Source organism: Gopherus evgoodei, chromosome 10 (genome assembly GCF_007399415.2).
Source record: "Gopherus evgoodei ecotype Sinaloan lineage chromosome 10, rGopEvg1_v1.p, whole genome shotgun sequence".
NCBI lineage: Eukaryota > Metazoa > Chordata > Testudines > Testudinidae > Gopherus > Gopherus evgoodei.
Genome location: NC_044331.1, coordinates 32,521,596 through 32,537,371, shown reverse-complemented (window position 1 = coordinate 32,537,371; position 15,776 = coordinate 32,521,596). Strand labels below are relative to the sequence as shown.

The window sequence follows — 15,776 nt, the reverse complement described above, 5'->3', positions numbered from 1 at the left end:
AGGTGATTCCTCACAGTGCCTGAGACAACAGGGGTGCTGTCCTTGGGGGAAATGGATAAAGGTACCACTGCTGGCAAGGAGTATAAAACTCAATGTACAAGAAACAATACAGTACATCAACACAAACCCCAGCAAAGAAATGACACTCCCCAAAGTAACAATACAGCAAAGGGGGGCTTTATTTGGAGCAGGAAAATAGGAACTGGGAAAGGAAAGAGTTAGGGTTAACTAATAAGTACTAAACATTAATAAATCAACCAGTTCCCCACTTCACAACACTCACAACTTTTCCCAACCCCCAGCTTCCTTCCTAGCACCTTCCTAGGCAGATGGTGAACTGAGGATGAGTCTGGGGACAACTGCTGTAGCACGGTGAATGTTGGCCAGCTTAAACAAAAACAAAAATGGGGCACTTCTACAATGTCTTTGTCCCTGGGTTGGGCAGGGTCCTTTCCTGGCTCCCTGGTCCAGAGTTCTTTGGGTGGGGGTGGGGGTTAGACTGACTCTGGGTCAGATCTCTGACACTCTGGATGCTGTTCTCTGCAGGGCTAGAACTGCCTGAGCCATGCAGCAGTTTAGACTCCCTTTGTGGGGAAGGAGAGTTAATCAGACTCCCTGGGCTCTGCTTCTCTTTCCACTCCAGTCCCCCCCACTCAAAGCTCATAGTTGAAAATGAATCCAGATCCTGCCTCTGAGTCAGGCTGTCCCCTCCCACTGAGGGGGCTGAGCACCTTGACTCATCATTGATCCAGCATACTATTTGTTCGTAGAATCCCATGCATAAGCCTCCCTGTAGGCTTCAACAGGAGTTTCTTGTCCATTCTATCCCACCTCTGGCTCCAGAGATGTTGGGAAATGGCACCAGTGGCTTGAGTAGTTGTAGTCTATAGGGCAAGAGCCACAGAGGCTAAGTCCAGAGTTCAGGAACTGCAAACTCCAAGCAGGGGTACACACTTTGCAGCACAGTGTCATTTCCCAGTGTAGACAAGTCCTCAGTGACATACTAGTCCCTCTCAAGCTATAGGTGGGATGAAAAACTGAAGTAATTTTGAAAGCATCAAAACATATTAGCATCAACTAGGCAATAGATCAGCTGATATTTAATTGCTTGCTGTCATTTTAATCCATGCTGAGGTCATACTGGTAGCGCTATTATGCATTGTACTTCCTGCCTTTTTGTTAGAAAGAGGTAGGATCGCAAAGATAATGGGTGAAGGCACTGGACCATTCACAGCAATAATTTCTAAATGCTGGTGATAAATAGCCAGGCAAAGTTGTAGACTTATCAGTGAGGAGATATTAGTGCTTTGAATACTCTCAGCACAGATGCAGTTATCACTTAATTGACTTTACCTTAGGGAACACTAGAAAACCTCTTCACAACCATAAAGGAAAAACTTTTGCACTTAGTCCATAGCAGTCCTATATTCTGAGGCTCTTATACTAATGGAGTTACAACAGAGAAGAGGAGAGCATACTACAGAACTGCTGCGGCACAAACAAGAACACCAGAATTAGCATCTTGTTGCATCAATATATGGGCCCTTTCTACAGTAATTCCTCACTTAAAGTCGTCCCGGTTAACGTTATTACATTGCTGATCAATTAGAGAACGTGCTCGTTTAAAGTTGCGCAATCCTAGGAGTAAGTAGCCAAACAACATTGTTTGCTGTTATCTTTTATTTTATTATGGTATTGACAATAAATGTGGCATCTTTGCCTTGTCCCCTTTAATAAGATCCTGCTCGTTTTTACTGGTCTAATATAATTGGTGCAACAAAAGCTCCTATTTCCTGTACCAAAAGCTGTTGAGACATAGAGAGCAGTGTCTGGTAATGCACATAGTACTACTTATCTGAATAAGGAGGGCTGGTTGTGTGAATAATTGTGTTGGAGACTGAGCCCCATTATTTATTATCTTGCAGGTTCATAGCTGAAAGTGACCAGTCATTTGGGGACTGATATCTTTAAAAACCTCAGACTCAATACAGTTGTCTCTCTGGGAAAGACACTAATTTTGTTTTACACTCATTCTAAAATTTCCCTTTTAAAACATTCAGATTTTATTGGTATTGTTCTTTCGACAATGTTGATTGCTACAACCATTATTTCAAGGTTTAATTTTTCATGTTTGTTAAAGTAAGATTTGGCTTAAGGCAAAATGGGTAAGGGAATGGAATTAGTACGTCCATTTTCTTCCAACCTCAAATAAATACATAAAAGGGTTTTAACAACTTTAAATTAGATTTTGGAGCGTCAGCTGACTCTAATAGCCTGTGTACACAAATAAAACCAGTAGAGCTGATTATTGTTCCTGGGCTCTGAGATACACTTATGTAATCATTAATCTTGTAACCTCTGTATCTAAAGCAGACTATAACATCACTGTCATTTTGAAGATTTTTTGTTAGTGTTAAATATGTTAAACTTAACTTTAGTTTATCTATATCCGTAATACAGATGTCCTGTGACTAAGTACCTGTGATAGTGAGGATCTCATAAGTTTCAGTGGTATATTAGCATGCTGCTGCTGCTGTAGAATTTGACCTTAGATACATTTTGATGCAACATAAAATATTCATATGTGAAAATACCTTGGAAATGTATAGCTGTATTTTTTTTCAAATTCAAATCATCAGTATAACTAATATTGAATAGCTACCAGATCTGTTTTATCCACACTCTGAGGTGGTTTTATCATTCACAGACAGGAAATTAAATGTTGTAAAGTGGGTGTGCAAAACAAGAACTTATGATGGATACTGGTAGATTGTAGCACCTACTCTAATTATGGTTGCAGAACAGTTTCCATTAGAATCTCCTCTTTTTCACAGTCTTATAATTTTCTAAACCATTCTGTTTTTTAGGAGGGGGAGGACATTGAATTTTCCATGCTTGGTCTCTCACAGAAGATGATTTCTCAGCTTTGAACATAGCCATTTTGGAGATATGGTAGAGTAGGGGGAGGAGAACCACAGCAGAAACATCTGAATTTTGCAACTTGGCATGGACATTATTCTAATGGGCAGCTGTGCAAGTGGATGGTTTAAAGAAAGCATTCTGAAATGAGCTGTAACGGACAAGTGATGGAAAACTCACATCTGAGCATGCCCAGTGGATATCTGAGCGGTTTTCTTTAAACACAGCCTATGGAACTCCCATCCACCTGGACATCACTTTGCACCTTCTGCCTGCTTATTTCCTAGATCCATGAACTGCTGCTTTCAGGGTATTTGCTGGGAAAATTTAAATGTGGCAAATTGAAATGTCTCAATGAAATATTCAGTGAACAAAAATCCATTGTATTAATATCCAAAAGGAGAGAGAATTGCGAGTATGAATTAAAATAATGGAATCCACTGCTTCAGATGGTTCAGCTCCTTTTTATACATTTTACAACACTTTGCAAATTTTAAGCTCTTATTTATAAAGATGAATGACCCAATTGCCCATTGTGTTAGTGCAGTTTTATACTAATGTAACTCCATTTATATTAATGGAGTCACACCAGCATGAAACTGGAGTAACACAGTGGAGAACCAGACCTTACTTTTTGTATCTTTGCCATCAGTTTTCTTTGTGATTGCTTTGCTATATGGACAACCAAGAGGATCAGTAGCAAAGAAACTGTCCCCTCTGCTATCCTGTTCAGCAAGGTGGAGTATAAACTTCAAAGTCCAGTTGGAGCTACTTAAATGCTACCATTATTAAGAAGAGAGAAACTATTTTTGTATACTTTTCATAAGCATGTTTTGGTATATAGATTAATATTTATATATTAGGAATTGGCAGACTGTATGAAAGTCCATCTAGGCTAGTATCTCGTCACTGGTAGTGCCAGTAGTGGATACATCAGAGAAAGATGCAAGAAACCTGCAATAGCTAGTTATGGGACAACTTACTCAATAAGTAGAGCCTGGCTTGTGTCTTGAAGCACTGAGGTTTTATATCTTCCAAAACTCTTGTTTGTTTTTAATATTTTACTGTAATAATTCTAGATGTTCTTATTACTCATCTAAGTGTCTGATCTCTTTTGAAATTCTGCTAAACCCGCAATGGCCTCTCGTGACAATGAAGTCCACTGATTAATTATGCTTTGGCACTGATCTTAGTGTCAGTGGAGCAGGGTTCTATTCCCAGCTGTGCTGACCTGCAATGTGACATTGGGCTATTCATTTCACCTATCTATGCCTCTCTTTCCTCTTTCTGTGTATTGTCTATTTGGATTGTTAGCTCTTGAGGAGGGATTGTTTCTTACTATGTGTTTGCAATGAGGCCTTGAAGGTACTGCTAACAGAAGTATTTCGTTGTTATCACTTTTGAATTTACCACCTTTCAGTTTCATTGACTGTGCCCTTGCTCTTGTGCAGTGAGACGGGGTGAATAGAAGTTCCTAATAAACTACCTTGGTCTCATTCATTGTTTTGGATATGTCTTTCATGTCCCTTATTCACCTCCTCTACAAGGTAAACAGTCCCCAGGCTTTTCAGTCTCTTGTCATATGAGCTTTTCCATTCCTTTCTTAGTCATTCTTGTCACCAAAGCTGAACCCCCATAAATTCTGCAATTTTCTTTCTGAAATGGGGTGACCAGATCTGGTCATATTATTCTAGGGGTGGGTGTACACTTGCTTTATATAATGGTGTTGTATTTTTTGAATTATTCTGCATCCCATTCTTTATGCATCACAAAACGTATTTGCTGAAATATTTAAGCTGTACAATGTTGCAGAGTTAACATTGCTGCTGGAATATGACATTTTGCGTTTCCTGACGTTTTGATTTTAATGATCTAACTTAGCATTGTGTAAACATACTATGGGGAAGGCTTGGGGGGCAGCCAGGGTGTGTATGTGGCTGCAGGGGGAACTGCATTTAGTTCAAACTATAGAAGAAAATGTCTTGTAATGGTCATTCTAGAATATAGAAAGGAGAAAGTGCTGCAAGATTTAAGAATATGTGAAATGTTTTCAGATGTGAAATTGAAATACCATACATGGTAGATGGAATTTACAGTCATACATATTATCTTTAATAGAATGATCTTGGGTCACATGCTCTAGCCAAGTCCTAGATTGTTCTTTCCACCATTCGAGTCTCTCTTAAACCCCTGTGTGAATATTCCCCATGGAAGTAGGCTCAGCAGGGCTGAGGCTGGGGGGCTGAGGAGTTGCTGCTCCCAAGCATTCTTCTTTTACTGGGCACAAATATCTACAGTATTTAACCTAGGCTTTGCATCAGCATCACCCTTGGAGCAGAGCTCCTGCAGGAGTCATACTGTATGGGGGCAGTGAAGGGTGAATAGTCAGGGAGCTGCACAGAAGCTATTCAGAGGCAGAGTATGACCACTAGGGAAGATGATGAGGACATTATCCATCACATCAATATTTCAGTCTCTGGGGGCGATATTGCTCGAACAATCAAAGAGCTCATCCTGTGAAGGAAGAAAGCAGCCCTCTATGGGGTTAAAAGTAATATTATTCATTTTGAAAGGTGTTGGACCTAACAGGAGGAGTTGGATTTGAGTTCTCATTACTGAATGAAACTAGAGATAGTCCGTAACCAAATGTCTCTCAGAAAAGGACCGCCAGGGCCGGCTCTAGGCACCAGCAAACCAAGCACGTGCTTGGAGTGGCACATTTTCAAGGGTGGCATCTTGGCCGTGTTTTTTTCTTTTTTTTTTTTTGCTTCCAGCGGTGAAAGCTTAGAGTCGGCCCTGGCAGCAGCAGCGCATTGTGCGTGGGGGGTGCCCTGGGGCCACTACCGTTCATGCCACAGGGGAGCAGCACCTGCACCTTGTGGCTGGGCCGAGCAAGCTCCGAGTAGGGGACACTCAGGCTGGGGGCTGCCTTGCGGGGCACAAGGAGCCACCTGCAGATGCCGCAGGGTGGCTGTCTCCCCTCCTCCCACTAGCGCTGCAACTGGGGCTGGGCGAAGCGGCCCAAGTCGCCCAGGACGTGCGGCCAGCAGTCCCACTCTCCGGGGCTCCACTCCCTCTGGGGCTACCTGCCCCTCCTCCTCAGCACCCTGCCGGGGTGGTCCCGCGGCTCTGCCCTCCCGGGTCCCGGCTGGACCTGGAGGCGGGAGCCCTGGCTGGAAGGCCGTGGGCTGAGACGCAGTCCAGGAGTCCTGCTGCTTACCCCGACCCTGCCAGTGCCAGACCAGCTGGAGGTGAGGGGGGAGCAGGCGGAGTCAGCACTGGTGGGGGGGGGAGTCCAGAGCTGGGGCGGCAGGGAGTGTGGGGGGGGAGGGCACTGTTGTGGAGGGATGAGAGCCCCGTGCTGGGGTGGGGGGCAGCCAAAAAATTTTTTGCTTGGGATGGCAAAAAACCTAGAGCCGGCCCTGGTCACCGCAGTTACCAACTTTCACGCAGTAAATAAGCACCCCAACTTTCACAATAAGCCAGAAATCAAGCTAATCCCATTTCATAACAAGCCAATCCCTAAGACCCTCAACACTGTATGTGACTAGATCCCCCTGGTGTGCAGTCTGGGACTGTGGTGGGCCCGCTGTGCACCCATGACTCTCTTTCCTACCCCCAGCCCCTGTTTGCCAGGAGCCGATTTAAAAAAAAAAAAAAAAAAAAAGGAGCAACAAACTACAAGCCAAAAACTAGCCAGCAAGTAACTCACAAGCCAATTAAGCCAAAAACAAGCCCAATTTCTATGTTTTTTTTCTACAGGTTTGGCATGAGGTTTAAGCTTTTCTTCCCACTGTCCAATATGCATTGACTGCAGTGACATCTACAGCTTAAGAAATGCACAAGAGCTGCAAATTATCCTGTTGCTTATAGATGTCAACAGAATTTTATAGATACATTTTTCTTTCCCTTCAGATGGAGAAAACATCTATTATAATCCACATTTTTGGTGCTTGCCACTAGAAACTAAGTAGGTAATTGATTGCAATAGCTATGGATTTGGCATCCTCTGAAATAGTTGTCTCGTTATTTAATTAAGAGACTTGATTACGTTTCCTATGAAAAGGCAAAGCAGCATAGGTGCACTAGAGATGTTGCTAATGAAAAACACACTTTTTAATTTTTATTAGTAGTTAAAATAATTCCCTGGGTCTGGTAAAGGGATTAATATAAGGAGATGGTGCGTAGACTTGGGTAGAGTAGACAGCTCTGATGATCCTAATTTGTTGATTATTTTTAACATTTATGTGCTTTTAATAGCCAAGTATTACAGGAAGCCCAGTATACAGAATAAATGCCCAGAACTTTTTACCACAAATGGACTCAGGAAGATCTGTTTAGAGGGAGAGAAGTTGAGTGATAGTGAGTGGAAACTTTTTGACTATTCTTGAGACTTTGAGCCTATGTTTGGTTGTTATTGTACATCTATTAGATGAATCACTTTAATATGAAAATTTAAACTAGACAGAGAATATCTTTGTATGAGAAACTAATTTTGCCGCTTGGCATGCAACATCAAAGGAAATCTTTTTAATGACATCGTTCCCATGCAGCCAAAATAAAGGAAAAATATTTTTTAAATGCAGATGTAGTCACTTCAGTTTGGAAGAACTCCTTGGCTTGGTGAAATGGTTTCTCTGCTCACTTTACTTATAAAAGGTAAATTCAGATTTTAGAGTGGTTTTTCATCAAAGCTCTGCTCTCTTGTGGGGAAGTGGCTTATATGCCTTCTGTGGTTGACAAGCTTTTAACATAATCACTCAAAGTAGCACTTCTCAGTGCTCCAAGGAACACATCCTGCCATTCTCTCTGAGGCAAAACCCCCAACGAAGTCTGTATGCCCTCGCAAAGACACTGGAGAAAGCCAAGTCATGATAAAGTGTTCTATTTAAAGAGACACTACCTTGACCTTTAATTTTACCTTCTGGATCTGGAAATTACCACTAAACTGGTATATAACTTAGCCTAATGGTACATGTAAACAAATTAATGCATATATGTCATGATAGAGGAATAGGGATGCAATAGTTTGTTAAACACACTCAGCTTTTTAAACAGTATTCTGCAGTGTTATTAACTATAAAAGTGTGCATGTACAAAGGATGCAAAAGGTGGAACTACCGACAATGAGGATCATATTTTAGCCTCATTAATACTGACAAGTGTCCTTTTAACAATTCAGGAGCCTAACTGTCACCTTGTTAGCATTAATTAATTTAGCTGAACTTGTTAATAATGTTGACACAATATTGCAAGCTGATTAGCTTTCTGACCTGCTTTTTTCTAGTAACAGTAGGTGTAATTTGATTTTTGCTAGTGCGGATAGTAATAAGGCTGTTGAACTGAGGTTTAATTTTGCAAACAGATAACACAAGTGTACGTAGCTCTTTTGAAGAAAAAGTAGCCACATTTAATGTTTTGTATAGTTAAAAATGTCTAACGTTTGTCTCTTAAGTACCCTTCCCACCACACTATGAAATGCTGGTGTAAGATACCCTATGATGCAAACCTAGCATAATTCAACTGTCAACTCTATTTAACTTCATAATCCTGCATATGGCACGATTGTACACCTTTTGGATGGAGGCTACAACAGTTGCTTCTTAAGTATAGTTATATAATGATTTAGAAGCATGCTTGCCACATGTAAAAAAAATCATTAAAATAAAGATCAGTTTAGTGAGATGTGATATTTCTGGCAGAGTTGTTAAATGTTTGCTTAAATTTTTAAAAGTACTAGGTAAATTCTGCTTTCTCTTTTTGGTGGTGGGAAAACATAGAATTTAAAAATGTTCCCGTAAATAAATGTGTTTGTTGAAACAAGAAGGTTGGGGAAAGTGATATGGATATAATGAAATGAGAATTTCACCAGCTAATGGTAGAAAATACAGCCTAAAACATGAGATAAATTCTGCTCTGGGTTAATCTATGAAAGTATGGACATTTTTTTGTTTATTTTTTGGAGGTGGAGGGAGAACCTTTCTTCAAAATGAAGAAAGAAATTTCTATATTTTCTGGTTTTAATTGAAATAAATACTTAACATTGTCCAAAGAGCTGGTCAAATGGCATTATTCCAGATTTACACTGTGGGTGCCAAATCTGGCTTTCCTATCCCTTTCCATTGTTACTAGCAAAAGAGACCCCATTCAGTACACATTACTTCTTTGAATGCATGAGAAAAATAAAGTATGAAAACTTCACAATCCTCCAGCTAGATAAAAGACATAAGGAGACACACACTGCCTCAAGATAAGAAGTCTTCAGGGTACCACTCCTCAGAGCACAGGAGCATAGGCCTACCGGATTATTTTTTTTGACAGAAAATATGGATTGGCCTCTTTTAGCAGTAAAACACCATAGTGTACAGTATATGACAATAGGACCATACAAGTATCCCTGCTATATGTGCTCATCTTCACAAGTGACCAAGGTTAGTGATTATCTCCAAAACGAAATTAAGTATGACAACAATTCTGTGAACCCTAGAATCCTGTAATATCATCCAGCCTGGGTCAACTTCGTTTGCTGGCTGTTTAGTGAATAAAGGCAGTAGCAACTCAGAACAGAAACTTTGTTTAGAGAAGCTGCTGTTCACCATTCTCAAGTGCTGTTACAATAAGCTGAACTTGGGTTTACTTTTTTAAAAAAACAAACATTTTTCATTACATGTAAATTGGGATGTTTGTGTATCTAAATATTTGATATTGCTGTGTCAATGGCAGTATTTTATGGCTATATAATTATGTTCCCAAATCTTGTTTATTAAATGTAAAAAAATATAGCTAACACGGTAGCTGAAATTCTAGCATTCAGACATCTTGCAACAGTGTTGTGCTGTCCATGGTACGTTTGATCCGATCATCTCAAAGCACCTTAGAAGCATGAAATGGGCAAATAGCCTGGGGGGAGAATTCATTCCCTACTGGAGCCCAATAAAGCTCCCTAGTGCACCTCTCAGTTTATCTGGCTATGCACCAGTGTGATGGGATAGCCTGCCTCTTTAAGGGTAGTGGTGCCTAGTAGTCAGCCCATCTTTGTGGTGAGATGTTGCCCTTTAACATTCAGAAAGGTCTGACATGTATACCTAGGAGGTATTGATAGAGAGGAAGTGGTCTGGGAAGTAAGTGGTTCTTTGGAGGAAATCCCATCACTGTGACTTTAAGGGCTCGAGATCCAGAGCCTTGCAGAGCAAGCAGGGGAACCTGTCCATTCACCCAAACAATGGGGATGAGCTGGGAGAAGGGAAAGGATGAACATAAATGCTGCTTCCTCCCTCATGGCAGGGCAGACTCTAGCAGAAGAAGGCTGTCCTATGTACTCTGAGTACTAATTGGGGAAAGGGGCCAGCTGAGAAAGAAGCTGGCTAACTTACAACCCAGCTCTGATGAGGAGAGCTGGGGCGTCCTATTTAAGCAGGGCTAGAGAGAATGAAAGGTAACCCAAAAGGGACTGGGAAGAGGGTAGGCCCCAGAGAAACTGCAAAGCTCAGAAAAGCCTTTTGTTTGGGATTTTTGTTTGGATTATTATCCTGAAAGGGGGATAGAACTCAGTGACGCTGCTGGATGGCTGAGCAATGCGAACCCTGGGAGAGAGAGAAAACCCTGGGGCAGGAGGAGGAAACTTGAGGGAGGGAGTACCTGCAGTGCCACATGTAGTAGGCACCACAGGGCAATCACACCCCCGTGACAACCATGTATAGAATTTAACTGTAAAGACTAAAGCTCAAGATATTTGTTTGGGGTAGAGAATTATCATTTCTATTATACAGGAAGGGAAATGGAGGCACAGACTGATGTCCAAATTAACACAGCAGGACAGTGTTGAAATCAGAAATAGAATGCCCATCTCCTGAACTGCTGTCCTAGCCAATGTTAACTCTGATTTAGGATAAGTATATTGTTTCCATTTCTTAAATGAGGCTGTACAGTGTATTTTTTCTGATTATGAAGACCTGTTTTACTGAAATGGTATTTAGAATAGAACCCCGTTTCTGTTCCACTCCCATTCATGCCTTGAATGGCCCATACAGTTAATTTAAAAGTAAAAGAAAGGGACAGAATTGTTGAACATGTTTGATTCACAAATGTGTGCTATTCATGCACTGGAGAAAGTCTCCCACTCAGTTTTGTGTGAGAAGGCAACTGGTTACAGGATGATCCTGCCATTTTATTAAACTTGGAAGCCTTTTCTTACCTTGTTGAAATAGTCAAACCAGTCTTAAAATACCTTGGCTTTGGCACGCACCAGGCCTTGCATGGGAGGGCCTCTCCCCTTCTCCTTTCTCTGCTCTTTTCCCCCTCTCCCATTTGCAGTAATTTTAGTTCATCTATTTTGTAACTGCAGTGAAGTAATGATTATGCTGCATGCTGTGGTTGGTGACTGCATCATCTTCTCCAGCGGGGAGAGGGCCAGAATCTGTGATCACAGCTAGTAATTGAGTTTTTTGTTATGCCTGGTATGTTGTCTTATCCTCAAAAAATGTTACAAGATGACTATCCTTAAATACTATCATGCTATGTTATTAAAATATACACTAAAAGATTAATCTAAAGAATTAATTGTTCTTAAATGTCCAGTCTTCTATAATTTCATGCATTTCACAAAGCTGTGATTTTTTTTTTAAGCACGCTTTACAACTAGTGAAGAGATTTTTCCAAGGAAATTGCTTTCAAATAACCGATGGAACACTTTTACATGCACGCGTGCGGCTCCAGGCACCAGCACACCAAGTGCGTGCCTGGGGCGGCAAGCCACGGGAGGGGTGGCCTGCCAGTCACTGTGAGGGTGGTAGTCAGGTGGCTTTTGGCGGCATGCCTGCAGGAGGTCTGCTGGTCCCGCGGCTTCGGCTGCAATTTGGCGGGTACACCAAAGGCACGGGATTGGCGGACCTCCCGCAGGCATGCCGCCGAAAGCCACTTGACTGCCATGCTTGGGGTGGCAAAATACATAGAGCTGCCCCTGCATGTATATATACCCCCCTGCAGTCCTTCACAAGATCATGATGAATGGAAAGTAGAAATAAACAAATGTACTGTATTTTGTGTCCAGCAAGACAGTGAAGTTAAAGTAAACAGTCCAGCAATGAAGGCTTGATTCAAGACTAGATGCTTTGATAACAGGCCAGATCTTCAGCTGGTGTACACTGTCATGATTACATTAACTAAAATGGCACTAGGTTGATTTACATCAACTGAGGATCTTGTCCATTGCATCTTTATAAATAGCTGTGTTTTCTGCTTGCATGCTGCTGTTGGGAAAACCAAAATGTGAACCATCTTTTCTTATCTGTTTAATTCATGCCATTCTTGGTCTTTCCAAAACAAATGTTTGAATGCACTTTAAGAAATTGTTATTGACTTCAAATACTCTTGAGCAATAACCATGTTTGTGACTTCCCAATAGAAAAACATTGCCTAAAAATTCATCATAAGCAGCTGGTTGGGGGAGACTTTTAAAACATGCCTGGTTAATGCTTTAAGCTGTTTGCCTGTGTGTCTTAGGTGCCAGCATTTTCATTGTTGGCTCTCCTTGCACATCTCTGCTAATGTGCCCAGCAGTGTCATACACATTCTCTGGATGTGACAGTCCTAATCCTTCATTAGGTATAGACTTGTCACTTAGTTGATTGCTGTTGTATTCCAGCCTGCAATGTGGTGGCTTCATAATGTGACTACTGTTCAATGCAAGAGCCAGCTCTACCTGTGTTGCCCTCAGCAAGCATTTGGGAAGAACATCTAGTTTTCAGATGCAAATTAGATTGCACTTTTTTCTCTTTATGGCAGCAGCCAACTGTGGATGGTAGAGGCACTGCTGTTTAGTTTATAACAGGTGTCTGCTGCATAATACAGAAGTCCTTATATTCAGCCACGGTGTCCAGTTAAGTGTGTGTAACTAACTGTGCCTTCAAAGCGAACAGGCACCTGTACAGGGGCTTTAAAAGATATAATGTTTTTATCTTTTCTCAGTGCCAGCAGTTGCATTCATAAAATCAATAAATGGCTTGAAGTCCAATGGAAGTGTGTCTGAACATAAGGATAAAAGTCAAGGTGTCTTTCACGTGTATGCATGATGTCAGATGTTTGATATTATAAGCTTGACATACCAAAGTAGCATTGGTGCAAGAGGGAAGATATTAGCTCAAGTCTAGGTAAACCCAAGAAAATGAGGAGAGGTAGGAGCAAAATGAAAATCATTTACAGTTAGACAGCTTATTGAGAGGTTACAAATTCTATGCAAATGAGTTTTCCCACAACACCTTGTTCAGTAGTTATTAACTGCTTTTTGTTGCCCACACAATTCCATGTGTCTGAAGATCAAGTCAACCCGTTATTGACTATAAGGATGAGGAAAGGGACGAACTTTGTACCCCCTCTACCAAATGCTTTCCACTTAATTTTGAATTAAGATAACTGCTTGTCTTCCTTGTGTGTTTGTGACTGTTCTAGAAGGTTGTACTATTTTATCTTATAAGAGAATCTGCTTTTACACAGTTTTTTTTTTAATTATTGAAAGTATTATTTGTAGAAGAAAAATTGGTCCAGCCATTTGTAATGTTTAGCAGATGCTCTGGCAACTTAAAATTTTCCAGCAATTAGTCAACTGAACAGATCAGTTAAAAGACCACCACCACCACCACCACAACAACAAAAACTTATTTAAAAAGCAGTAATTATGCACCTTATGGAATCAGAAAATTTTTCATATAGCTTGCAGTTACTCTATCAAGTTTCTTAATTCAATAACAAAGCTTGAGCTACTTAAAATCTGTATGTTGCATCTTGTGGTGTAATATAGATCAATACACCACAAGATGATGGGCATGGTACAAGAACCTGAATGAAAGAGCATAGTTGCCCTGTGGCACACTCAAATCAGGCTATTAGAGGCAGAAGGACTTAAATTTTCACCAGCAGTTAATTTTGTGGGCCCAAATTGTGCCAGAAAGAAGAGGAGGCCAGGACTCTATCCTTCTAAAAATTTTAACCGTATACTGTTTATCCATCTGCATACTTTCATACTCTTAGTGGCCTTCTGACAGGGTCCCAGCAATGTTCAGGCACAAGGAGTTTAAGCTGAGCACTGGAGCCTTTCTTCCTCATATTTTGTTTTTAATTAATGCTTTGATTCTCTTAATTCCACCCATTAACCACACCCATTGACTTCAGTGGAGTTGTACCTCTGTACCTAAGTAGAATTTGGCCCAGTAAGTTTCTGTCAAAACAAATAGCATGTGTTCTAACAAAGCTGCTATAGCCATTTACATAGCCTTAGAATGAATGAGGTTTTAAATAGCTTAATGTATCTGAACAGTCAGATGGTCACTTAACTAAATGTAACATATTGACGAAATTTGTGGAGCTGTGCTGCCACTAGCTTTTGGTTTATTGAAACTGCAGATGTTTGGAGGAGAGAAATTAGCAGCTGAGTTGAATTACTCAGGGTGCATGACAGAGCAAATTATTTAGGTAATGAAGCTGAAAATGCAGGGGGATTAGAATATTATTATAGTAAAATTGTTCCTTGTTAATTCAGTTTGTGCTCAGATTTTGTTGCCTTAAACAGCACATTACATGAACCTTCCTTGTTTGTGTCAATGAATATGTATGACTCCTAATTTAATCAATATACTTATAAAACAGCATTAGCAATCATGTGTAGCACAAATTGCAGCCTTTCAGAAGCAGGTTAGTTCAGTTTATATACTTAATATAGCTTAACGCCCTATTTGAATATGTAGGGAAAGGAAATCCTGCACAGTCTGTAAAGTAGAAAACATCTAACTCAGATACAGGGAAGGATTTTTCATTATTGTTAAATATTTATTATGTAGAGAGGAAGAAGCTTTTTTCGGCTAAGGCACTGGACTGGGACTCTGGAGTTCTGGGGTCAGTTCCTGATTCTGCTGGGAACTTGTCACCTTGTGCAGCCTTGAACAAGTCACAGAAGTGTCAATCTAGCAACTTTGACCATGCGAGTAGTCCCAATGATGTAAATGGGACTATTTATGTGCTTGAAGTAAAGCATATGCATAAGAACTTTGCAGAATTAGAGCCAAAGTGCTTAGTGCTTTGCAAGATTGAGCACGTAGGCTCCAATTCAACAAAATAATTAAGCATGTGCTTAAATCTGTATCTACTCAGCAAAGCAGGAATCAATGCCGCAGGAGTATCTGCACAAAACTAATCACTACCACTGCCAGGAAAACTGGTTCCCCCCACCCATATAAAAAATTTCCCGTCCAGAGATTCTGTTTTTCCGCAGGAAATTCTAAACCCCTGCAAAGGAGTTGGAGGTGAGAACGTTTTCCTACATTTTTGTTTACAACTCTTTCAAGTCACCATACAGTTGAGAAATAGTAAGTGTGTGGGGAGAAAGAAACCGCTTTTAAACGTGACCCTTTCACTTTTCCTTCTCTCTGCGATCAACACTTTAACTTGTCTCACTTTTGCCAGTTGGAAAACAGTCAAAACGTGTGTAGGAGCCCCTACAATTTTGAAATGAAAACTTCTGAAAAAAATTTGGAATTTGTTTCCCTAAATTTTTTGTTCTGAAAAACTTTTGGAACTTTTGGAATTTGTCAAATGAAATTTCTTGCAGAAAAATTTTGTTTTTAACAAATCCACATTTTTCCACAGAAAAAAACTTTCTACCGGTTCTATTGATAACATACTTAGGTGTTTTGCTGAATCAGAGCCTTAACTTGTTGCTTAGTTTCCCATTCATAAAAGGGAATAATGCTTCCTTTGTCTATCTTGTCTTAAACTGTAAGAATTTGGGGCAAGGGCTGTCTCTTGCAGTGTCTAGCATAATTAGGCTCTGGTCTTGGTTTGGGCCTCTCTGCAGGATAGCACAAATA

At 40.6% G+C, this 15,776-nt stretch overlaps 1 protein-coding gene across 3 annotated transcripts in view; it reads left to right on the top strand.

Annotated features, from left to right (window-relative positions):
* The window catches only part of RORA (RAR related orphan receptor A), a 539,659-nt gene that overhangs the window by 487,306 nt on the left and 36,577 nt on the right, over positions 1-15,776 (top strand). The gene's annotated exons all lie outside the window — the stretch shown is intronic.